Below are 24,946 nucleotides of genomic sequence, written 5' to 3'. Positions count from 1 at the left end.
GTCAAAAGTTGGAAGTTATAAAGAAGCAGAGAGTTTGATTCAGAAATGAAATAGAGGTACCATGGCTCAAGAGAACTAGGTACAATATCAGAATTATCAAAAAATGAAATAGAAATGCATGTGTGCCTTTGGCAAGGAAGTCAACAATACATGATGTAGGTTTTAAAAAATATGTGCAAGCAGGACATTCTAGATGTAAAGAAAAAAAAGTCTCTGGATTTTTCAGTCTTCTAGGAAAAACTGCACGCTAAAAAATAAAATTTATTCAGAAGTGTTAACTTTAGATTTGAATGCTTCTCATATAGTTGCAATGCTCACAATGGACACCCCTATCCAACTTCTAACCTATAAGCCTAGATAAACTCATCACATGCTACTTTTATGATCATTTTAACATCAGTGTGTGGATTTATCAAAATTAATATAGGATTACTGTTCAAAACAATCAAGAAGCAAAGAATAAACAAAAACATCCATTTGTCTGATTGGGGAAGAAATTGTTTTGTGATTAGTAGGTATAATTAGTAGGTTTTGGCTTGAGAAGAGTGAGGCAAACCATAAGAAATTTAGGCTCACATAGATGATATGATGAGATAAAAAAGGTATTTTCTGAAAGCACTAGAATCCAGCAGTAACTTTTCAGTAAAAATAGAAAATAAATCAAGAGAAAACTACAAGATAAAAAATCAACAAATGTCAAAGACTTTCAATTCTTTATTATTAAAGCACTTGGAATGACATTTAAGGGTCAATTAACAAGTTCTCAGGGCAATCTATTGTCCTTTTTTCTTAGTCACCAGGATTAGTTAACTATGCCTGGCAAAATGTGACATATAGGTCTTCTATCATTTTTCCCAGAACTTTACTAATGTCACATATACATTGCATTATTCAAGCAGAGAATTCCATTTAAAAATGAATCTCTCATTTATCACTTGTAAACTATCTTCATTTTTGGCTTTTTGCTATTAAAACACATCAAGCTCCCTGTCAACACTGAGTTTATTTTGGCAAGGAGCCTGGGGAGGGCTGGGCTATTGAGGAGCTGAGTCACATTACCACATGCAGTACATTTTGTCTGGTTTTCTTGTCTCATATTTGCATATGCATGAGTAAATCCATAGAAGGAAAATAGCACATGAATTGCTTTTACGTGATAGAATGACGTCGACAATTTGAACTGCTTTGGGTGTCAGAAACCCCAGTATTAACCGATGTTCTGCCGAGTTTAGCCAAGTCATGTCCTTCTCTGTTTCCTGATCAGAAACACAAAAGTCATGATTTCCCCCAAACTTAACAAAACTGTTTGGCTCAGGTGTATGAGAATTTGTGATAAGCAAAACATATAAATTATTCTTAAAATTTTGAAGGCAACTAAAAAATCAAAGGGGTTGGAGAATAGTACAGAGAAGATTTAAAATAATGTGTTCACAATTTTCAGAGGAGAACTAGATATCAATTTATGTCCATTTGAAATTTTTTATCTGCAGTGGGAGAAAGGGGAAAAAGAGAAAGAGAATATTTACGTGAAGCCTTGTATGCATGTAGAAGCTTTATAACAAGCATGGAGAGGAAGCAACCTTACTTTTATAAGTTTACAGGGCTGCCTGGGAATAACTTTGGGCCTCAAATTATTCCCCATACCAAAGAGATCATCATATTCCCTTGTATTTAGGTTAAACCATTACAAAAGCTCATTAAAATGTAAATACTACCTTGAAAGGCTATTGAAACATTTTCAGTCATGTAGCTATTCAATTACCCAGCAGAGTTGGGAGAGAAAGGATTGTAAGGAGATGCTTTCCTAAATAGAGGAATAAAAGAAGCTAGAACAGGGCCCCAGTTCTAAGCTTTAGTATGTAGTACAGAGGACTAGGTCTCTGGACAAGAAATAGCCTAAGTAAGGGCACTGAAGAGAAGACAAAAAAGGAAAGAAGTATTTAAGATTCATAAAGAGTTTACTAAAATGAGAGTTGTTTGCATTCACAAAATGCCTGTAAATCAATCTCATGGGTGTATACTTTGACACCAACAGAAGGCAGCATCTTTATACAGAGTTTAGCAAGATATTATGTTATGTTTTATAGATGTGAATAGTCTACCAGGTTAGTATATTCAAGGCAAAGTTTATATACATAGAAGAAAAAAAAGAGACAAGCTTACCATAAAATTATAGTTTTATCAGATACAGCAATAAGGAATTTGTCTAAGGCTGTGTACACAAGATGAGATTGACTTTTAGGGGAAAGCAGGGAACCAACAAATCACTTGCAGCATGTTTATGGCAGTTGTGCAAAATAGGTATTATTATATTCAGTCTGAAAACTCATTTAAATGTCTCAGAGGGGTGAAGTAACTTGCCTGAAGTCACACAGCAAGTAAGAGCTGGAGGTAGGTCTACAAGTGAGTTCTAACTGATCCTCAAGTCTACATTCTTTTTACTACCCAGTTTGTATAGGAGGGGAAAAAAACTTTCGAAATGGTTAAATTTTTTACTTTTCTTGATTGTTTTTCTGCAATGTAGTCTAAACCATGGCTCTCATAACCTGTACATCATATATTTACATAGCTTAAGATTAACTTATAAAAAAAGAACTTCGTTGTAATTCTGTCATAGTTACCAACTTCCATGACATGGCAGAATTTGTGAATTGTACTTTTAAATATAATTCTTGGTAACTTACTTAACAGAATTATGGGCTCCTACCGTAAGAGAGCAGGAATTTACAAGTAACAGACGTGCTATTTTCAAAATGCGAAGTGCCTGTAAAATACATTGCTTTGCTAACTACATAACTAGCTGTGATAGTTAGCATGATGCTAATACATCAAGCTAATACACCAACATTACCTGATAGCAGAAATACAACCCCGTAAATAAACAATTATTAGGTGGAGGAAAGAGTTATAATTTATTAATTTACTTATCTTGGCAACATAATTACACACAGAGTTGCTCCGTTATTATAAGCAGAAGCTGAATTCAAATGCCCTAAAGGCAAGAAGTTTCTCTCGTTACAGCATCCAAAACGTATAGAAGTAAAAAAGTGATGATACTCAACCAAGAGGTATAAACAAGTGAAACTTCCAAGCTAGAGCAGTAATAGAGATTGATGTTTGCCATGGATGCTGTAGAAGGGTGTCTTCTGAAGACATTCACCATGACTTGTTAGAGAAACAAAAACTATACCAGGAATACAGTAATTAATCACCCCTCTATGTTTTCACTGTCTGAATCAATGCTTAGGGAAAGACAAGCTGAGAAATAATACAACGAAGTAGTCATTTTTGGGTACATAATAAAGCACAAAGTGTTCTCTACTTAAGCATTTAGTTTGCTTTCAAACATCACAGAATTCTTGAAAATTTAAATACTAGATTGAGTCAGCTCTAAAATTTAACTTATGGTTGAAACTAATACATTGCAAAATTTGAAAATATAAATGTAGTCTAGTCAAAACTGTACAGTCCTTATTGTTAAGTAATATCTTTCAGACACAAACGTTTTTAACTTTCAAAATGTACAAGCCCATTCTCTGACTCCAATTAACCAAACAAATAAGAAAGAAAAACCAGTAAAACAACAACAACAACAACAACAACAACAACAACAACAACAACAACAAAAGCAAACTGTGGCCATACTCTAAGTTACTGGCAATTTCCATGAAAATTATCTACTTCCATCCAGAACTGAAACAAATGTGATCAAACTGAACGGTGTTAGTTGTATCTTACTTCAACAGGTATTTCTTTTAAAAATCACCAGGTTAATTAATTATTCTTACTAAAATAGAAAACTGTGCCAGTTTGTCCTTTATACTTAATGTCAGCACCACGAACGATAATCTGGAGCTTAAGATAATTAATACTATATATCCTCGCCTTTGAACAACACAGCTGTCAGCCATGGGGCTTTAAAATTAATAGGCTCTTCAAAGCTATAAATCAGAAATGATGATAATTTTATATAATACCTCTTAAAAAGGCACTTACCTTTTAAAAAGGAAAACACACTTCTGGCAGCAAATTGCCTGTTAAAATAAAACATATCATTTATTGGTATCCAGTAAATGATATAAAGAATGATGCATTGTTATACTAAGCACAATTACAGCACAACTTTAAAAAAACTTTTCCTGACCTCATTTAGTTTCTTTTTTACCCAAAAAGAAAATCACCTCCTTGGTGGTAATAATTAAACGCTTTTCTGTTCATTGCATGTGCATTGAAACCACAAAAGCTAATGAGTTTCATGTCTGAGAGCAAAAACAGAAATTACGGGGCACATTATCCAGGTCATGGGTATAGATTGGAGCATATTCCACTCAATGTCTATAATGAGAAGCATGTGAATTAAGGTCTATTCCAGAAAATTTAAAGGTTAGGTGTCATAGAGAATTTCATTTCTACTAAATAAAAATAAAATACCACTGGGTAGAAGTTATTAATATCAAATGTACTCTTTTCAAATATTACATTAGTTATTTGAGTTCCTTATATACTTTTCACTGTGCTGCATTAACGTCCAAGAGATTTTTATTTACAATACCTCACAAATATCACTGAGATAAAATAAGGTAAAATCAAGGTTTCATGCAACGTATACTTGAAACAAGCTGGCCAGAATCAATAAAACATTTAATCCCAACCAGAGGAAAGGAGGGATATACTGGGTAACTAGAAGGAGAAACAGCAGCAGAAGAAACTCTTTTGATTGTTTACTTTCCCGTAGGACCTGAATTGGTTTTCTCAGAAGTGAAAACCAAAAGTATCGAGTATAATTTCCTTAGGAACTCTGCTTTATTTGCATATGCAAGACTACGCAGATGCATTTTTTTCAGCTGTCTCTGTACGTCACAAATGCTGACGTTTGAGTTTCTCAAATTACAGAGAATTGTTTTTAACTTTGTTTTATTGTCTCTTCAAAACAAGTAAAATCCCAGTGCTTGCAAAATTGATAAGTGTAGATACTAATTTGTAAACAGAGGTAGATGATGTTGCAAATTCATCTGAGTTAACTTGAGTGTTAAATTGTCAGGACAGCAAAATTGCTTCTCACTCCAGTCCTAGACTGACTCTCTAACAAGATTTAGAAAGGGGTCGGGTGCTCAGAGATGGATGGAGTGGCGGTCTGGAAATTCTCTTGGCTCCTTGGGAATGGCTCTGCTTCTGAGCAGACCTTCCTCTCCTGGTGCCCTGTCTCTCATATTGCACTCGTTGGAACTGCATTTCCTCCCTGATGGTGCCCTCTCAAGCAATTAAAGGCAAAACTGACTAATGGTAAATGAAACAATTAATACAAATTTTCATCCGTCTACAGAGATGATTTTAAGATGTCTCTTTGCTTTGATATAAACAGAAGCATTTAGGGCAAAATAAATCTCTCAAGTTTTAGTTCCGTTAGTTCTTGAAAATAAACAGTTTATTACTGAACCAGCACACAAAAACAGTTTTCTTCCCCCACTACTGCCACAATAGCTGAATTTCCACAGTCTCTCAAAATGGCTATTACTTTAGCTTGCTAAGAGTCTTCACAATTCTCTCGCTATTCATGCACCTAACCCCAACCCTAATCCTTTATCCACACAGATGTTGAGTGTTTTTTTTTTAATAAGCAGGTATAATCAACTTTCAATCCTACCTAACTATTGCAACATTTTCTTTTTATCGCTCATTTGAAAATCCTTGACATGGTCTCCAAGACTTGTTCAGAACCCTGCTGACTTCTCTGTTCTAATTTCCCCAGCACCCTCCTTACTCATCATTCTGCAGAGACACTGGCCTTTCTTTTATGCTAAAATGTGCATCCCTATTTCCTTTCTCAGCCTTGGGACCTTAGCAAATGCGAGAGCTGAGAAAGTCACTTCCCTCATCTAATTCTTGCTCTAACTTTTGAATCCCAAACATCCTCTCATTAAATAATCTTCCTCGAATCCTAAGCTGGATCCCTTTTGCAATATTGTAGTTGTCTTTTGCTCAGTTTTCCATTTTCAAGCATTGCAGAGACAAATTCTGACCTCTGCTTAATCCCCTTTTGGATAGAGTGGACATAAAATTTATTGCTCACACTGGAAGACTTTTGAGATTAAAGAAGGAAGTAAATGAACAAGATGCTAGCACACTAATGTGATCCAGCACTGGGCTCGGCAAACCGGGGGCATATGGTCAACCACTCTGTGGAGGAAAAGTTACCATTTCATCTTAAGGCTGCCCAACATGACCCAAAGGGACGAGATGCAAGCAGCTGATGAGCTTTAAAAGCTGATGGCTACTCACATGACGTGTTATACAAACAGTCAAAGTGTGAACAATTTTTAGTGTTTTTCCCTGTTGTAAACAACTATGATAAAACATTTCCCTAAACAGCTCAAAGTAACATCACAACAGTATGCAATTAATGCATCAGGTTATAAATAGCTGGACTATAGCCCAAATCAAGGCCACCAATTAAGTGATATCTGGGCTTCATTCTGTGCAAGCCAGGGCTGTCATTTCTCAGTCTTGCTGCCAACTTCTCTCTGGTTAGAAGCACATTCCTATCCATCAGCTTCCCAATCAAGGGCTGCGGCAAATGACCTTAACTCTTCTACCTGAGTGCGCTGGTGATAGACATAAGTTCAGTGGAAGAGAGGTGGCCATTTAGCTCTTCTAACAGCTTTGCAAAGTCCTCTTTGAAAATATTTTAGGGTGAGGCGTGAACACTATTTTAGTGTGAGGAGAAGCAATAGACCCTTCCCTTCAGAAACTGATCGTCAAATGAACTATCCACAGAAAAAGATAAAGAAGAAAAAGCTGGGAGGCCAGTTGTGGTGGCCCATGCCTGTAATACCAGTGTTTTGGGAGGCCAAGGTGAGAAGATCACTTTAGGCTAGGAGTTTGAGACCAGCCAGGGCAACATAGTGAGACCCCCATCTCTATAATTTTTTTTCTTAAGTCAGCTGGATGTAGTGGCACACGCCTATAGTCCCAGCTACTCAGGAAGCTAAGATGGAAGAATTGCTTGAGTTCAGGAGTTTGAGGTTACAGAGAGCTATGATTGTATCCCTCCAGTCTGGGTGAGAGAGTGAGACCCTGTCTCAGAAAAAAAGAAAAATAAAAGAAAAAAAAAAGAAAAGAAAAGAAAAAAAGAGCATGAGCATTTCGATTTTTGAAATGTACCACCTTTCTTGACATGTTCAATACTTCTGGGTAAGTTCATCTCCTTTTGTGAGAATGTGTGTGTGTGTGTGTGTGAGAGAGACATAGGAGTTATTGGGTGTGCAAGGTAACTTATTTTTCGTTATTTGGAGGTTGAAGGAAAGAGTGAGTGGTATTTAATCGGACAATCAGACAGTGACAAATGGATAGGCAAAGGTCAAAGATATGGGGCAACCTCACAGCCTAGAATATTTCCAGGGTGCTCACTTTGCCCAAATTAGAGAAAGACTTTGAAGGAGGGAGGAAATAATTCTGGAAGGCCTAGATCAGTATGCTGCTTTAAGATGATCCAACTTCTTAAACAGAAGAAATGTGGATCATTTTAAAAAGGCAGGCTGGTATATTTCTGTTTTGGATAATCAAGTTAGCAACGTGGCGGATGGCTACACTGAATGAAGCAAGCTGGTTAAGAGACCTTTACATTAACCCACAATTGAAATGGGGAAAGTCTTAACTGACACAATGGCCATGAGAATGTAAAGAAAGAGAGAGGCTCCCAACTTATTTGGAAAGCATAATTGATAGTTTTAACCATCTGAGAACAGAAGTTTATAGAATATCTTTCTGATTTGGGGCTTAGGTGACTGAAGCACCATTTACTAACACAAAGATCATAAGAGAAACAAAAGGGGTGCAAAATTAGGGAAGGAGAAAATAATGAAATTTGTTTTCAGATTTTTTAAGTTTTGGATTTTTAAAGTTCAGCAAAAATCTCAGTAGACTGGGCTCAGCACTTTTATACACATTACTCTCATTTTATAATTGAGGACATTAAAACTAAGAGATCCTATGTGTGTTATCTTAAGGCTTTACAGCTACTATGTGGTAAGGAAAGGATTTTACTTCAATTCCTTGACTTGAAGCTCCATCCCTGCTACAGAACTGGCTGGACAGCTTTTTAAATTATACCTGTCTACCACAGTTTCTTTATCTGGAAAATAATGGTGGTATTTCTCCTTTTGATTATCTGAGATATGTATTAGAAAGTTAAGATTTAGTAAATAAGGCAAAAATCTATAAAGTGAATATACTGGCTGGCCTTGATATAAGATCCTTTCGAAACCTAATCATCGGTGGGAAATATCTTGTCAAAAAACAAAATGGAAATGGTTGTGTGGCACTTGCCTACCATTCCACATTGATTCCACTTAATTAGGGGACCAAAAACCATGTCCATGTCTACATTGATAGAGGACAGTGGATATGGAGCATGAAAAGGACCAGATGGCTCTTAAAGTTGAATCGGCTACCTAGCAAGACATTGACTCTAAATATTTTCATTTCTCTCTGTTTCAGGCTGGCCTCTAATGCTCTTTTAATGTAGATTTTTATTTGTCCATTTCATGGGTTGTTATGTGAATCTGTTGCTGATGAGTATGTTGAATCTTAAGGCTTTTGTGAAAATTAGCATGATTCTTTGTAGTTAGGAATAACAAATATATTCCTTTTGATAGAAAGGAAAATTAAAAGCTTTTCTGGTTATCTTTATTCTTAAATTTTGCTCATATTGATTTATTTAGATGGTAATCATCACAAAACTTAAAAAGATTATATCAAATAAGAGCATGTTATATAATGTCTATTTTGCTCTTTGCTAGAAATGGACCATTACAATGCCAAAATGCATTATTGGAGTAACTTATTTTCCTGGTTTTCACCCTCCCCCACTCTACTGTGGAAAGATATGTTAGTGTATTCCTCTGAGGTCTTGCATTTTTAGAGATGATGAAAAAGAATTTGTCATGCATAACCTAAAGCAGAAATATTATTTATCACTGAAGTTAGTAGAGGGTTGAAACATGTTTAATTGTACAGAGTATGCAGCAGTAAGTCAGCTTGTGGAATTTTAAAAAGTTGCATTTAGGTAGAAAGGATTTTGTTACTTGAAAGGTTTAAAGAATTTTAAGAAATCAATTGCATAGTGTTTATCAAAAGTGAATAGCTGGAGTTTAGGAGAACTGACTCACGGGTCATACTATCTGCGTTCAAAGGGTATCTCAATACCCCCTCACTACAGGGTGACCTTCAGTAACTCATTTATCTCTTTCTACTACTAATTCTTTAAGTGCAAAAGGAGGAAAATAATAGGCACCATCTTATAGGGCTACTGTGTTATAATTAAATGAATCAGTTTTTGTAAAGGTGTTAGAATACCGCTTGACTCATAATTAGCCTTCAATATAGGCTAGCTTTTATAATGATTTGAATGAATCTATTTTTCTACTTTTTGCTATAATAGTTATCAAATAACATTTATTATGTAAGCTCAGATTTTTCTAAATATGAAATGCCAGAAGGTCTCAATTATTTAGAACTCATCAGAAAATCAGAGAGTAAGAAAAAATGTGAGTAGCAAAGAGCTATCACAAACTCCATGCACCCAATTTGAAGTATATTAGCTATACAGGAAAGCCTAGCATGTTTAGGTCCAGGGCTATGCCACAAGAGATACAACAATAAACAAGAATCTTCTCCCTTAAGCAACTTGTAATCTAGTTGGAAAATAAATAAAAATAAATAGAGTGTTATGTCTTGCAGGATTGTTTTTATGAGTGGATTACAAGAAGAGAGGGATCAAAGAAGGCATGTGAATGTTGGCAGAAAGGCAGACTTCCGGAAAGAAGCCCCAACATGTGGATCCACACTGCTATTTTGTCATTTCTAAATTCACTTCTAGAATTATTCCCTCTAGACTAAGCCTCAGTATCAGTCTTTCTAACAGCTGAGGCCTCATTTCTAGTTATGCGTACTGCTGGACAGCACCGTTTCTATTTTTTTTTTTTTTTTGAGATGGAGTCTTGCTGTGTTGCCCAGGCTGGAGTGCAGTGGCACGATCTCGGCTCACTGCAATCTCTGCCTCCCGGGTTCAAGTTATGCTCCTGCCTCAGCCTCCTGAGTAGCTGGGATTACAGGCACCCACCACCACATCCAGCTATTTTTTTTAGTAGAGACAGGGTTTCACCATGTTGGCCAGTCTGGTCTTGAACTCCTGACATCGTGATCCACCCGCCTCTGCCTCCCAAAGTTCTGGGATTACAGGTGTGAGCCACAGCGTCCAGCCAGCATCATTAATTTAATTAATATTTACTGAGCAGCAACTAAAGTGAAGCACGGAAAGATGGCATCATGGACCCTTTAGTCTAGAGTTTTGAAAACAGTCACAAAATGAACAAAGCCGTACTGAGTTCTCTGAATAAACTAAAACAGGGTATGATAATAGTGTGTGAGTGACAGAATCCATTGTATTTTGCATGGCCGTGAAAGTGCGCTCAGAAGATACGACCTGGGTGGATGAGCAGCAGCAGGCAGCCTGGGAGGATCTAGCAGCAGAGCGCTCCGGGAAGAAGGAAGCACAACAGCGAGGGCCTGAAGGCAGAAAGTTTGGAAACTGCTAGGAGAAAGCCTCTCAGAGCGAGAAAGCTTGTGAAGAAGATCTGGAAGGTGGATATGAGACAAGATTTAGAACTTGAGGGTCACTTGCTAAGAGAAAAAGGATGACGTGGGGGTTTGGGAGTGATATGGCTTGGATTTTGGCCCCTCCCAACTCTTGCAATCCCTGGTTTGGGAGGCGGGGCCTGGTGGGAGGTGATTGGATGATGGAGGCGGACTTCCCCCTTGCCTTTCTCGTGATAGTGAGTGAGTTCTCACGAGATCTGCTGCTTTAAAAGTGTGTAGCACCTCTCCCTTCACTCTCTTTCTCCTGTTTGGCCATGTAAGAAGTTCCTGCCTGTCTTCTGTCTTCAGCCGTGACTGTAAGTTTCCTGAAGCCTCCCCAGCCATGCTTCCCATACAGCCTGCAGAGCCATGAGACAACTAAACCTTTTTACTTTATAAATTACCCGGTTTCAGGTATTTCTTTATAGCAGCGTGAGAGCAGACTACTTACTACAGGGACGAAAATAGATGTCCAATTCGTGTTTTAAAAAGAGTTCTTCAGGCGCTATGGGAATGGAAAGCAGGGGCCTCAGGCAGCCGCTGGGAAAAGAATTCAGAGGCTACTGCATGATGGGGGTCAGGTGTGGTGGCTTCAATGGACATGAAGAGAAATAGATGATGCTAGAATAAATTTTGGAAGTAGAGCTCACAGAATTTGCTGATTCAGTAGATGTGAGAATGTGAAAAAGACAGGAATTGAGCCAACTCCTAGGTTTCTGGGAGGTAAGATAGACTATGCTCCCAGGATGGGATTCCAAGAGAAAAAAACGTACTCAGGGAGGGAAATAAAGATTTCTCTTTTAGCCCTTTCAAGTGTGAGGCACACATCGCCATTTCAGTGGCAATGTGGCATAACATGCGTTCATAACAGAGAGACTATGTTTCTCAACCTCATTACTATAGACTTTTTTGCCCAGATATTTATTTGTTCTGGGGGCTGTCCTGTGCATGTCTGCATTGTAGGATATGTCACAGCACCTCTTGCCTCTGTCTACTTAATGACAGTGTCTCCCCCACCCAGTTGTGAAAACCAAAAATGTCTCCAGAAATGGCTGAGTGAGGGCAAGGCAGTGAGCGAAATTGCTCAGGATTGAGAATCACTGGGCTGCAGAAACAAATTTAAATGTAAAAACACAGATGGAATTTGGCACCAGAATGTGGATGATCTCACCTATGGAAAGATAAAAAAGAGTAGAGGGTTCACACTAGGGGACTTCACAATTAGAAAGAGAACAGAGGCTCCAGCAGAGGAGACAATCAGGCAGGGATTCCAGTTGATGAGTGCAGTGGGCTGGGCGGGAGTACTGGAGGAGAAGTTGCCAGCAAGAGGGAGTGAGCATGTGTGGCTCACATGAATGAGTTTGATTAGGTAAACCAGGACAGAAAAACAATCACTTCAAGATCTGTATCAAAAGAGAACTCTTCTAAAGAAGCTGTGAGACAGTCTCCACGTGAACATTGCTGTAACCATAAATCATTTTTGCAGGACATTTGCTTGGACAAGGGTCTGACAATGGCTAAGAGTTAGTTGCTTATAAGCTCTTCCTTAATATGATTAGCTTCATTTGAATTTACTACACAAGGGGCTGGCTGCAGGTGAGGATGGATGAGAACTTCCGCCCATGGATTTGCACAAGAGGTAGAAGTACCTCCAGGGAGCAAAGGGGCATGGACCTGAAGCTCCCACCTGCCTCCTCCTTACCATTGAATTGTAATGTTTTACCAATATCTGCACTGCCAAAGACCAAGGCCAGATTGCAAAAAAAGACAAAGTGTTCATGCAAGGAAACTTATCATGCAGGTGGAAGGACTCCAGACCAGCAGACTGGTCTCTGCTCTGAGGGCAATGCATCACAGAGGAGTGCCACTCTGGACCTAGCTGTTTCTGACACTGAAAACTTTCTTGCCAGCCATGCTGATCCTGCAAACATTTGGAGAGGGGTTGCCATGGACATGAACTGGAGAAGCTGTATTTCCAAAATGCTATAGCACCCAAGATTCAGCCACATATGGCAGTGCTTTCCTGGCTTATTAAAAAAGCAAGTCAGGAAAGGGGCAGAGAGAGCCCTGCCAAGCTCCCAACCCCAAAAGCATTGTGATGGAAATGAAATCACAGCACAAGGGCCTGGCAATAGAAAGCTTTAGAGGCACTGTGACTAGGGGCTTTGGTGGCAATTGCACTTTAGCCAGTAACAATGGCAGCAACTTTAGACTCCAAGACCACCATAAGTAGTGACTGATCCGATCTTCAGTTCCATCATGGCTAATTTAGCAGTGACACTTGAGACAATGAAGCAGAGACAAGCCAGCAGATTCATACAGGAGGAATTGGAGAGGGCAGGGAGGTGAGAGAAGACAGAAGCTGAAGAATTCAGCCACAGAAGAGCTAATTAATTTATATATATATATATAAAATTCCTGCAGAATTAACTGTGCTGGGTCAGAGGATATATAGATTTATAATTTCAATTAATAATTTTAATAGACACTGATAGATTAAACTTTTAGTAACTTACAATAATACATAAGCCCACTTATGAATTAATAATAACAATTTCTCTAAATATTCACCAGCTCTAGATTTAAATGATCTTTAATTTTGGCATTCTGATGGGTTTAAAAAAAGTTTTCTCATTGTTGCTCTAAATTGTAATTTATGTTCACTAGTGAAGACAAAATAGACATAGGCTCTTTGTACTTACTATTCTATAAAACATCTATTCATATTCTTTCCTTATTTTTTTTGTGAGAATATTGGTCTATGTATTAGTGTGTTCTCATGCCGCTATAAAGAACTGCCTGAGACTGAGTAATTTATAAAGAAAAGAGGTTTAATTGACTCACAGTTCTACAGGGCTGGGGAGGCCTCAGGAAATTTGCAATCATGCCAGAAGGGGAAGCAAACAAGTCCTTCTTCACATGGTGGCAGGAAGGAAAAGAATGATTGCCCAGTGAAGGGGAAAGCTCCTTATAAAACCATCAGATCTCCTGAGAACAAACTCACTATCACAAGAACAGGATGGGGGAAACTGCCCCCATGATTCAATCATCTCCACCTGGTGTCTCCCATGATCTGTGGGGATTATGGGAACTACAGTTCAAGATGAGATTTGGGTGGGGACACAGCCAAACCATATCAGTTCATTTCACATGTATTTATAGGAACTCTTTTTATATTAGGGGCATTATTCTTTGTCATATTTCAAAATATCATCCTATTTAATATAGGTGTATTTCTGCAAAACAATTTACATATTCCCATAAATCACTGATGCTTGTCTGATAACACTTCTCTGAAAACCCAAAATTTAGATGACTCCCTTGTGAAAGTCTGAATATACAACCACTAGAAAAGACTGACATTCCTATTAGTAGGACAGGTAGGGACTTTGAATTATGAAAATATATATTATTAATATGATTTTTTTTCATAACATGATTAGGAAAAAAGTGACCACCTGTTTGTTTTAGGATAAGGATCTAGCTCATCATTCCTTTGCTTTGAAAGACAGTTGGGTCTTTCTAAACCATCATGAGTTTCTTCATTTAAGGTAGATTTCCCAACCAAAAGATAATCCCTGAGGTGCTATTAGTTGTTGGAATAAAAAAAAGTCTGTGGTTAAATATATTTGGAAAATATTTTGTATTTTTATAAAAGTTTTTATTAAAAGATTTCACCAGTACTTTTAAATACTAATGTTCATTATGAATCACTTAGAGAAACCTGAATGTGCAGAATTCCCAAGATTATTGAACTACAGCCCTTCTAGATTTCTTTTTTCCGAGTAGTTTTTTTCCAGCGATAGTATTTCATGAAACAACATTTTTGATGAATGCTGACTTCAGGAACTATCTTCACACTTCTTTGCAAATGAATGGCTTTCCTTGTATTTGCCTTAGCACTGCCATCTTGTCACTGCAAATCCTTCAGAGGCAACAGCAAACCTTGTATAAAATTACTAGGGAACATTTTTGAAAAGATTCATAAATTCAGTACAAGGTTTGAGTTGAGTTGGCACAACCTAAATGTAGTTAGACATTGTACAGTAAAGTAAAAAATAAAGCTCAGTGTTTTTGATTTTTCTTGTGTGTGGGTAGGGTGGAGGGGTTTGCCATATCTCTGTGAAGGTTATAAGAAGGGGCCACTCCTTTAACCCAAACAACATATGAAGAGCTATGTGCAGAAAGATGGGAACTTAACACTTTCTGAGATGCCTTTACTAATTAGGTAGAGCTAAAACAGAACAATATAATTATAATATTTTAAAAATATTTTAGTATAATTTTGCTTATATTTATGATGAATTTTACTTACATTTAACTGTTTTGGAAGCATCACATTTTTACAAATTTATTCGTTCTAATTTCTCAGGACATACCCTGATTTCCTTTGTTGTTACTCAATATAATTTTAAAATTTAGTTTGGTTTTGCCCACCTTTATATGTTCATGAAGAGTAGAGGTAAAATTATAAGGGATATATTGGTTGAGAGAATTATCATAAATCATCTATATTGACATGACTGGCCCATCATGCAATTAATTAGAAGGTAATATTGATAAAATATAAGTAAATGATGGCTAATTACTCCTGAATTCCTATGCTTACCATTTTACCCATGGTTTTTAATAACTACTGGTTCTTCACTGTTCAGCACATAGGAACATTTCTTCTAAAAATGCAGACTTATGCACTGCCTATTAAAGTTATTGCCAGCATCTCAGAAACTGAAGTAAATGCTTTCACAAATAGCATTTCCAATGAATAATGCTGAAATCAGACTTTTTTTTTTCCATTGCAAGTGCCTCAAGTAGTTGGCTCCTTTCCCATCGGCTACTTTGTAACTGCGAATATGACAACATGACGGTGATTCACAGATGCCAAAATATGACGAGCAGAGCAAATCTGTGTTCCAGATACGATAAGGTGAGAAAAGCGGAACTCTCGGCCCCAGGTGATTTCCATGAAGACACCTACATACGGCGGGCCTCACTATCTGTACCATGCAGCCGCCAACTCTAATAACCTGGCCAGGAGAGAAACACATCTAAAAATGCAAATGAATGAAAAAAATAAAACTGGGTTGCATAGTAACATCTTAAGCAGATTTGAGAGATGTATGTTTGAAAAGCCTAAGCTTCAGCCTTGGAAAACGCTTTCTGTTGTATTCAACACATATTGGGCTAGAACTAAGAAAAATACATAGAAATTATGAATGCCTTTAAAAGTCCCTTCTCCAATCCACCAACCTTATAAACAATGCAATATTGAGTGAAATAACAGCCTGTTTCTTATTTTTATCATAATATTTGGAACCTTATTTTAAATATACATGTGCTTTATAGATTATAGTTACACATCATTGGAACAGAGAAAATAGATTGTGAACATGCGTCTTAGAAAGACCAGCTACACAATCATATAAACCACTTCTCATTCTTGCACTGCAGCACTCAGGAATAATAGAATCACAAATTATACAAGACTGTTTTTACTGGTTGTACATATACATTTTGTATATTGAACTCATACATTCTGACTTCTGCCAAGCCTGATTGGCAATTTAACTGATGTGAGCTCATTTACTGGCAGAATTTATACTTAAAGTCAATGTTTTCCATGTCCAGTCCAGAAGAGGCTTTTGTTAGACAAAAGATAATGTAGATAAATATTATAGTAACTTTACCAGAATGAGAAAATTAAAGGTATTTTTATGTCAGATGATAATTTCTAAATATATTGTTTAAAATAAATGTGAGAAAAATAAGAATATATATTTTTCTTTTTTAATAAATGAGAAAAAGATTTGATAAGAAAAAATAAGAAAAAAGAAAATAAGAAAAAAAATTGTCAATGTTTCTTCTAATGCATACCTTAATGGTATTACTTGGATGTATCTGCATATGTTAAGCAACAGTGCTATTTTTGAAAACTACATAGTATAGGAAAATAAGAGTTGTAGCATAGACGGTTTTCAAGCAGTTTCTTGCCAGTTTGTATGGCAAGCTACAGATGAACTGCAGAGTATTTACAGATGTTAAGCTCTCTGAGAGGAGACTTGTTTGTTTACCATTGCATTTCAACATTTAGTACAGTGCCAAACATGCAGTAGGTGTTCAGTAAACATTTGTGGAATGAATTCATGAATAAATTGAGAATTGAAGTCAATTTTGGAAGACGAGGCCTAATCAAAATATTTTGCAAACTACCCAAGTCCAGCAATCAATATTAAATATAAACTACCTTTTGCCTCACTGTATACATTAAGGTTCTTTTTGCAAAGAATTGCTCAAAATGTTTCCTTATCAATTTCCTCCTTTTTTAGGGTGACATGAAAGAGGAAAAAGAACCTATTATCGTGTAAATACCATACTATAGAAAGCGATTTCATAAAAAGTGGAATTCTGTAATACAATGCTACTTATTCACCACATTCTATTGATAAAGGCTTGGTCCCTACCTCACGGTATCTCTTCCTCCCTGCCAATATGGCATCCAGAGCAATGCTAGGACAGAAACATGTTCATTTCAACATTCACCCCCACACACTTTACCATTTCTGACAACATGCCTTGATTCTTTGAATGCTTACTATATTCCAGGCACACACTACGTTCTGTACACATATAATCTCATTGAAGTACATGCTGTTATTATCCCTATTATACAAATAAGAAACTTAGGCTCAGATAGGTAAGTACTACCCAAGGTTATATAAAAGAAAGGGGTGGGACATTTATTAAACAGTCAGAGAAAAATAATTCTATCTAGCTTCTTAGCTACATAGCATGAAGAAGCCTTATAAAGGAGTAAACCAAAGGCAAGAGAAGGACTAAATTGAGAAAGAGACTAAGAAAGATACAGACTAAAGAATGTGTACTGGATTTCTAGATTAGGAATGCAAAACAGTTTCAAAGGAGTATTTGGAAGAAGCCAGGCAGCAATGCATTGAGCAATTAATGAATAGTGAGAAGGCAAATATAATGGATTAGCCACCTGGGAGAGTAAGGAGATAAATTTGGTTATGTGTAGAGGAGAAGGGGAGAAATATATCTGGTTACTAGAAGAATGATCTAGGTATGTTGTTAGCCTGAGAAGCAACAGATTGATTGAGGAGACAGATTCCTCTTAGGGTATGGGATGGAGAGCAGTCTATAGATTCAAATGAGATCTGTCTGTAGATGCAGAATAAATCAGAATGAAATGCATCTTTCATACACAAATGTTGGCCTTGCATGTATACATGCTATAATTGTCTATATTCATCGCATACATAAATGTTTATTAAATAATGCAGGGCCGCCAATATTTACGGCAATTTATTCAGTCATGAGCAGTGAGCAGTGATAAAGGCACGTGCATGGTTCCTGTAGTGGGGCCCAGAGACCAAAGGCTCAAACCTGACCTTAGGAACCTTGGCGCCTAGCAGACAACGCAGGAGAGATATGCTTCAATCCATGACAAGCTTCATTATTCTGAGTTTATGTAGGAGGAAGACCTAAGCCAGTGGGAGGGAAGAAGTTTTCAAAAAGAGGTACAAGAAGTTGAATATTACAGTTAAATTTTAATAAATAAACATACACATAGGTGTTGGATGTATTTATACATATGTAGATACATGTACACTCTATCAGTGTTGAGTTTCAGAACCAGAGAACATCATAGAAACCGTATTTGAAACCATGATCTCTAAGTGATGGGAAGGTTTATAAAATAATCACAATACAACTTTCTTAGTTTTTAAATATAAATAGACATAGGTTTATTTTGGGTATTTTCTTTTTCAATTAGAGAATTATTCAGAAATTATGAAATTTGAAGTCATATTGCTTAATAACTACTCTGAATGATCATTTTTGAGAACCAAAATTATGAGAAAAAAAATTCAATATAGATAGAATGAAATTAAGGTCCTTTGGAGCAAATGTCTTACCAGATAAATGTAAAATAATAATAGTATAGAATGAAATTAAGGTCCTTTGGAGCAAATGTCTTACCAGATAAATGTAAAATAATAATAGTAGAAACCATGTAGCATTTATTCCTCACAATATCACTGGGTGGGATAATATTATTACTAGCATTTTACAGATGAGAAAACTGAAGACTAAGAAGTTAATGAGCTGGCCTCTTTAACCCAATAGTAAATGTAATACTACCTGTATTAAGGACAACTCTGGGAATATATCATCACATAATTTGAAAGGTTAAGGTGGAATAAATAGACCAGACATGGTGGCTCACGCCTGTAATCCTAGCACTTTGGAGGCCAAGGCATGTGGATCATTTGAGTCCAGAAGATTGAGACCAGCCTGGGTATTATTTTGTAGAGACTCCACCTCTACAAAGAAAAAGAAAATAGCTGTGTGTGGTGGCACACACCTGTGGTCCCACCTACTTGGGAAGCTGAGGTAGGAAGATCGCGTGATCCCAGAAGTTTGTGACCAGCCTGGGCATCACAGTTAGGCCCCCATGTCTACAAAATAAAAAAAAAAAAAAATAGCCGGATGTGGTGGTGCGCACCTGTGGTCCCACCTCCTTTGAGAAGCTGAGGTGGGAGGATCACTTGAGGCCAGGAGGTCGAGGCTGCAATGAGTCATGATCCTGCCATGGTGGGCAGTAGAGTGAGACTGTCTCACACACAAAAAAGGGACAAATAAAATACTATTGGATAACAAAAGAAATGTTAATATTAACAAGTTGATCAAAGTATCAAAACACATAAAAGTTTCCAACAGGTTTAATTCTGAACACACAGAAGCACACAAATGTAAAAGCTATCAGATTAATTTCCATGAGACTAAAATATACAATGTCACATTTGAGTGTAACATGGAATCCTGGTTGGTATCATGCTGAGACAGTTCTTGTTTGGTTTTGGTTTAATTTTCTTTGAGATATTGATTGTTACATCATCTACATCACCTCATAAGATACAGACTTTTAATATTAATATAATATACTTACTAATTCAATACAAAAAAGAGATATCATTAATTTAGAAAACATAAATTTTTAATATCCCAATGTAAGTTACAATGCCAAAGTAGCCCAAAGGAAAAAAGAAAAGTACAATTGTGGAGTGAAGTCTGTGTGGAAGATACACTCCATGGAAGCCTTTCATTTGATTGGATTTACAGTGTAATTACTTTGCAAGTAAAGAAAAGTACAGATTCCTCCCTTTCACTCACTCTCTCTCCCTGCTACTCTCTTTCTCTATAAAAGCATGTGAACTTTAAGTTGATCTAAAAGAACATCTGAAACATTGAAAACTTTGCATGCTACTTAATATTAAAAACTGCTCCTGAGAGACGTCTATGTCAAATTTCACCTTTGGCTACGATATTATAAAATCCAATATTAAAATCATTACAATGAGCATGTACATAGAGGGGGAACTAGTGTGTGGTGCCAGGGAAATAATTAGGAAATACATTTTGGGATCAGATTAGAGAGTCCTTCAGTGCCAGTCTAAGAATTTTCTGCTTTATTCAAAAAACCGTAGGAAGCCACTGCAGGTTTTTGAGCTAGATGACATGGCCAATGTCATGCTTCAGAAAGGAAAAGTTGACAGCAGTGTTTGGAGCCTTCAGAAAAGAGAAAAACTAGAAACTGAGAGATTAGGAAGCCCATTAAGCTGTGCACTAAATAGTGCATAGTTTCTCTCATTATTGATAGAAAGTAGATTTCAGATCATTTACATCGTTTTGAAAATTCCTCATTTAAAAGTTGTGCCTAACAGTTTTCTCTCAATGATAGAGGTCATATGACTATGTGAATTAAAGAAGATGTCTCGAGAAGTAATGAAGTTAAAGCATATTTTAAACAAAAAATGTGCTTAGAGGTTATTTTAAAAAGAGAGACAGAAAGAGAGTGAGACTGTCAGAATCCTGTGAAAACTTGCCTACTTGCACTGAAAGATTACCCTCTAGTGAATTGCCTTCGGGCTGCATTTTCAGAAATTATATTCTAGTAGTGGTCAATTTTTCAACCCAAAGGGTGATATTTCTCTCCATAAATTTGATTCCCAGTCAATATTTCTTACACATAATATGATCTAGGTACTTCACAGTTAAAAATAACCAAGGTTAAAATGTATCATAAATACATAGCATCATTAAACATCGGCCACATAAGGTGAGTTCTAGGTGTTTCACTGTTGAAGCTAAGTGTGTTACAGGCCTACTTGTCACTCTTTATTCTTAGAAAATTTCAACAAATAAATAGTGAAGCCCATTATTTACAGCTCCCGCTGTCAGAAGCTGCCATTCTTATCTCTATCCAAATAAGAGAATGTGCTACTTATTTTTGTAAGAGGATGTGGCCACTTTTATAATGCCCAAACATGATGTAATTCCAGTGAAGTTGATGGAATGCAGGTAGATTGTAAAGATATGAATGTCTAGGTTCATTCCAAATACATGATAATTTCCTGGGTATCATTTATTTCTAAATGTTTAATAAACCTGTACACTCTTTTCCCCGATTATATGACAATTCAAATGGTTTCAGACTGGATTCTAGCACACCGCTTTGCAGCACATGAGTGTCTTGCAATTGGGTGAAAAGCTGACACAATCTGATGTACAGAAAGTGGTCATGTGATAGCGGTCCACTCTCATCTTTCTAATCCACTCATTCACGTTGGGGCAGTCACTCATTCAACTGACTTCAATCTTTTTTTCTCTGCTACAGGATACTCCCTTTAAGTCTCTAATTCTTACTTTCCACTCAACTTTTTTATTTAAAACTTAATACACAGCATTTAACTTGTTGGTATTGCTTTGAACTCAGACTTCTGTTCAATAGAGTTCATTCCCTTCCCACCAACCCTTCACACCCAGAAACTGATGCTTCCTCATTATACTGGTGATGTCTAGAAATGTTGAGTTACCTGTGTCTGTGATCCTTTTTTTTTTTTTAATTAAAAAAATAAGGGGGGTGCTGGGTGTGGTGGCTCACGCCTGTAATCCCAGCACTTTGGGAGGCTGAGGTGGGTGGATCATGAGGTCAGGAAATCGAGACCATCTTGGCTAACACGGTGAAACCCCGTCTTTACTAAAAATACAAAAAAAATTAGTTGGGCGTGGTGGCGGGCACCTGTAGTCCCAGCTACTTGGGAGGCTGAGACAGGAGAATGGCGTGAACCCGGGAGGCGGAGCTTACAGTGAGCACAGATCACGCCACTGCACTCCAGCCTGGGCTACAGAGCGAGACTCTGTCTCAAAAAAAAAAAAAAAAAAAAAAAAGTGTAGAGACACAGTCTTTCTAAGTTGCCTAGGCTGGACTGCAGTGGCATGATCATAGTTCACTGCAGCCTCGACCTCCTGTTCTCAAGTGATTCTCCAGCCTCAACCTGCCAAAGTGCTGGGATTACAGGCAGGAGCCACTGCACTCAGCAAAGACTCTGCTCTTTTATCACCTAAGTCCAGAGCACGAAGTATTGTGAGTCCTTCCTTTGCAGATTCCATTTGATTTGCTTCTTTCCTTTCCATTTTAACAATGAGATTTTATATACTAGCTCATAATCTAAACAACTGATCAGAACAAAAGCCTTGGAGCTGCTTTCCTGGCCTCCGTCCCTCTCATTCTGTCCACCCTGCTTGGTGTTATGCCACTAGTTTTATCCTGACTGCCCTGTTCAAGAATCTAACCTCGTTGAAATCTGTCCACGCATAGTTGTCAATGGTACACACAAAGGGTCCTTTTACTCAGGAGAATGGCTTTGCATGAATAGTGATGACAAATGTGTTATGAATTCGGATTTATGACTAACATTCGATTCGAAGCCAAAGGAGAAAAAAAAAAAGCAGTATTAATGGACATTTCGTAATGAATCCGTAGGCTTTTAGTACCTGTTGATTGTTCTGGTTAAAGGTGTTTTCCCAGTCACATTTTCTTCCATTTAATAGCAAATGGGGCAGTTTAGAAGTCTGTAGTAGACTTCGCTTTTAGATGCTCATTGCTATAGCTCAGGAGGAAAAAATGAAAATGGAAGTGATTGTTAGGAATGGAAACTTCCCCCCTTTTTTTTTTCTGAGGGAGAAACCTTTTTATGAATGGTAAGATTTTTTTTTGTCCATTTGCTTTTTCTCTTGAATAAAATTCCTTTTAAAATCTGATCTATATATTCACTTTTTAAAATCTCAATGCTTTATTTTCAGTCAACTTATTAACAAAGTACAGCTCCAGGGGCTCTGTCCAGCCAACAATTTTATTTAATCACAAATTATAAATGTATATTTGGTATATGCATCACCCCCAACGTTTTAATAAATCAGCAATGGCTTCTGCCCTCTAAGAGCGCATTGTCTATACATCAATAATGATCAGGCTTTACTGAGCATGTCATGATGTGCAGATACTGTGCTCTGTGATTTACCTATAGTATCTCATTTAAGCCTCACCATAACCAAGCTTTACAGATGAGGAAACTGAGAACGAAAAACAAACTTGCCAAAAGACACATGAGTAAATTTTGAAATGAGAATTTTTATAGAATCTTCTCTGACTTCAAAGACCAGAAATATAACCTCCATGAAACACTGTATTCCCATGCTTCCTGTAATATAACACTTACCGAACTCAATTATGGAAAACTATCTGTATTCTCTTCTATTCCCTTGCTAAATATGAACTTCTTGAGGAAAGGATTTAGCTTATTAATCTTTAGTTTCAACAACACAATGTAAGACCCATCTAGCAACCAGTTAATAAATATGTTTGAACTGAACTATGTACATTTTCTGAAATAGGATAGAGAATGCACATTCTTACAGGAAGAAACACAATACTTCATAGGTTAAACATATGATGTCTTAAGTAATCATTTATAAAACGTATTTCAAACGATTTGATCATGGAATACCACAAATTGCATTTTGCTGGGAGCTGACCATCACTGTTTTCTCTCTGAGAGGCAGAGTTCAAGAGCAAACCCCAGGGGCCAGTGTTTTACTAGCTGTGTGACAGGGGAACCCTCACTAGAATCATTTCATGGCTCATTTTCTTCATGTGTAAAACAGAAATGATGATAATAAAATGTTTACATAGATTTCATATGAGAATTACATCAATTAATTTATTAAAAAGCACTTAGGTCAGTGCCTGGCTTACTGCTAACAGTAAATGTTAGCTATTCTTATTACTTAGGCATAACATACAGCAGATCGCAAACATTTCAGTCTCAGATGGCTTTTATTTTGATTTACATATTCTTAAAATTATTGACTACCCAATAACTTTAATTTATTTAAGTTATACCTATTGTATTTACCATATTAGAAATTAAAACTGAGAGGATATAAAAAGATTTAATTAATTTAAAAGTAATATGAATAATCCCATACATGTTGACATAAAAATGATTATGAAAAATAACACTTTTAAAATAAAAGCATAGTGAGGGAAGAAGGCATTATTTTATATTTTTTGACGTCAGTTTCTACATTGCAATGTAATATTGTAGCCTCTGGAAAACTCACTGTACACTGATGAATGAAAAAGGCAAATCACATCTTAGCACTATTAGTGGACATAGTTTTGAGCTTTTAGGACTCCCTAAAAGGAGATACAGAAACCCTAAGGTTCCCCAGACCAAACATGGAGAAACTGTTTTATAGAGAAGCTTCCGCAAGTAAATCTCATGTTTTTGAACACTGATGTTTACTGACAGCTCTTATTATTTCAGTGTGTATCCAATTGTGCATATTCCAACTGGTTCGAGGGTAGAATATTGTTTATTTTGGAAAGAAAACATACAGTTTTCTTCTCATTAAGACAAGAAATCCTAAGGTAAACAACCTTTCCCTCTAACCGGCTCCAGTGTGGTCTCTGCAGCTTCCCTTGACCCTGCTTTACAGCATGGATGTGCCTGGAGCCAGCTTGGGAAGCACAGAGTTTAAAACTAAATGAAAGAAAATTGGATTTCCCGTCGACTGCTTTCCTAGGAAACACTCTCAGGAGACACAATACATGTGGAAAAAAAAAGAAAAATCTTTTCATACAGTGCGTTATTTACAACATTTGGCTAAAAGTGTTCTGAATACTTTAGATTTAAAAAACCGATGATGCAAGATAAAACAGACTATAAAATATTTTAACTGACAAATAAATAGTTCCAGGGAATTATTTTTAAATTTTATGAAAAGAAAAAACATTTTGATATCTACCAAACTCAGGATGAAGTTTCTCACTTTTCAAGATTCTACTAAATTAGAGTATCATGGTTTTCCATAAAACAAACAAACAAAAAGCATCCCTTATGTTTTAAACTCTAAATATCAAAAATATCATCAATTTGTTTTTAAA

General features: G+C 36.7%; 1 protein-coding gene across 19 annotated transcripts in view; it reads right to left on the bottom strand.

Moving 5' to 3' along the window:
• The window catches only part of TENM3 (teneurin transmembrane protein 3), a 2,732,592-nt gene that overhangs the window by 2,247,733 nt on the left and 459,913 nt on the right, over nucleotides 1-24,946 (bottom strand). For all 19 annotated transcript variants that reach the window (XM_054683934.2, XM_054683938.2, XM_054683942.2 and 16 more), the window contains exon 3: nucleotides 3,997-4,034. The gene's annotated coding sequence lies outside the window, so the exon portion shown is untranslated. The remainder of the gene's footprint in view (nucleotides 1-3,996; nucleotides 4,035-24,946) is intronic.

Source organism: Pan troglodytes, chromosome 3 (assembly GCF_028858775.2).
Source record: "Pan troglodytes isolate AG18354 chromosome 3, NHGRI_mPanTro3-v2.0_pri, whole genome shotgun sequence".
NCBI classification, from domain to species: domain Eukaryota; kingdom Metazoa; phylum Chordata; class Mammalia; order Primates; family Hominidae; genus Pan; species Pan troglodytes.
This window is presented reverse-complemented; position numbering and strand designations above follow the sequence as displayed.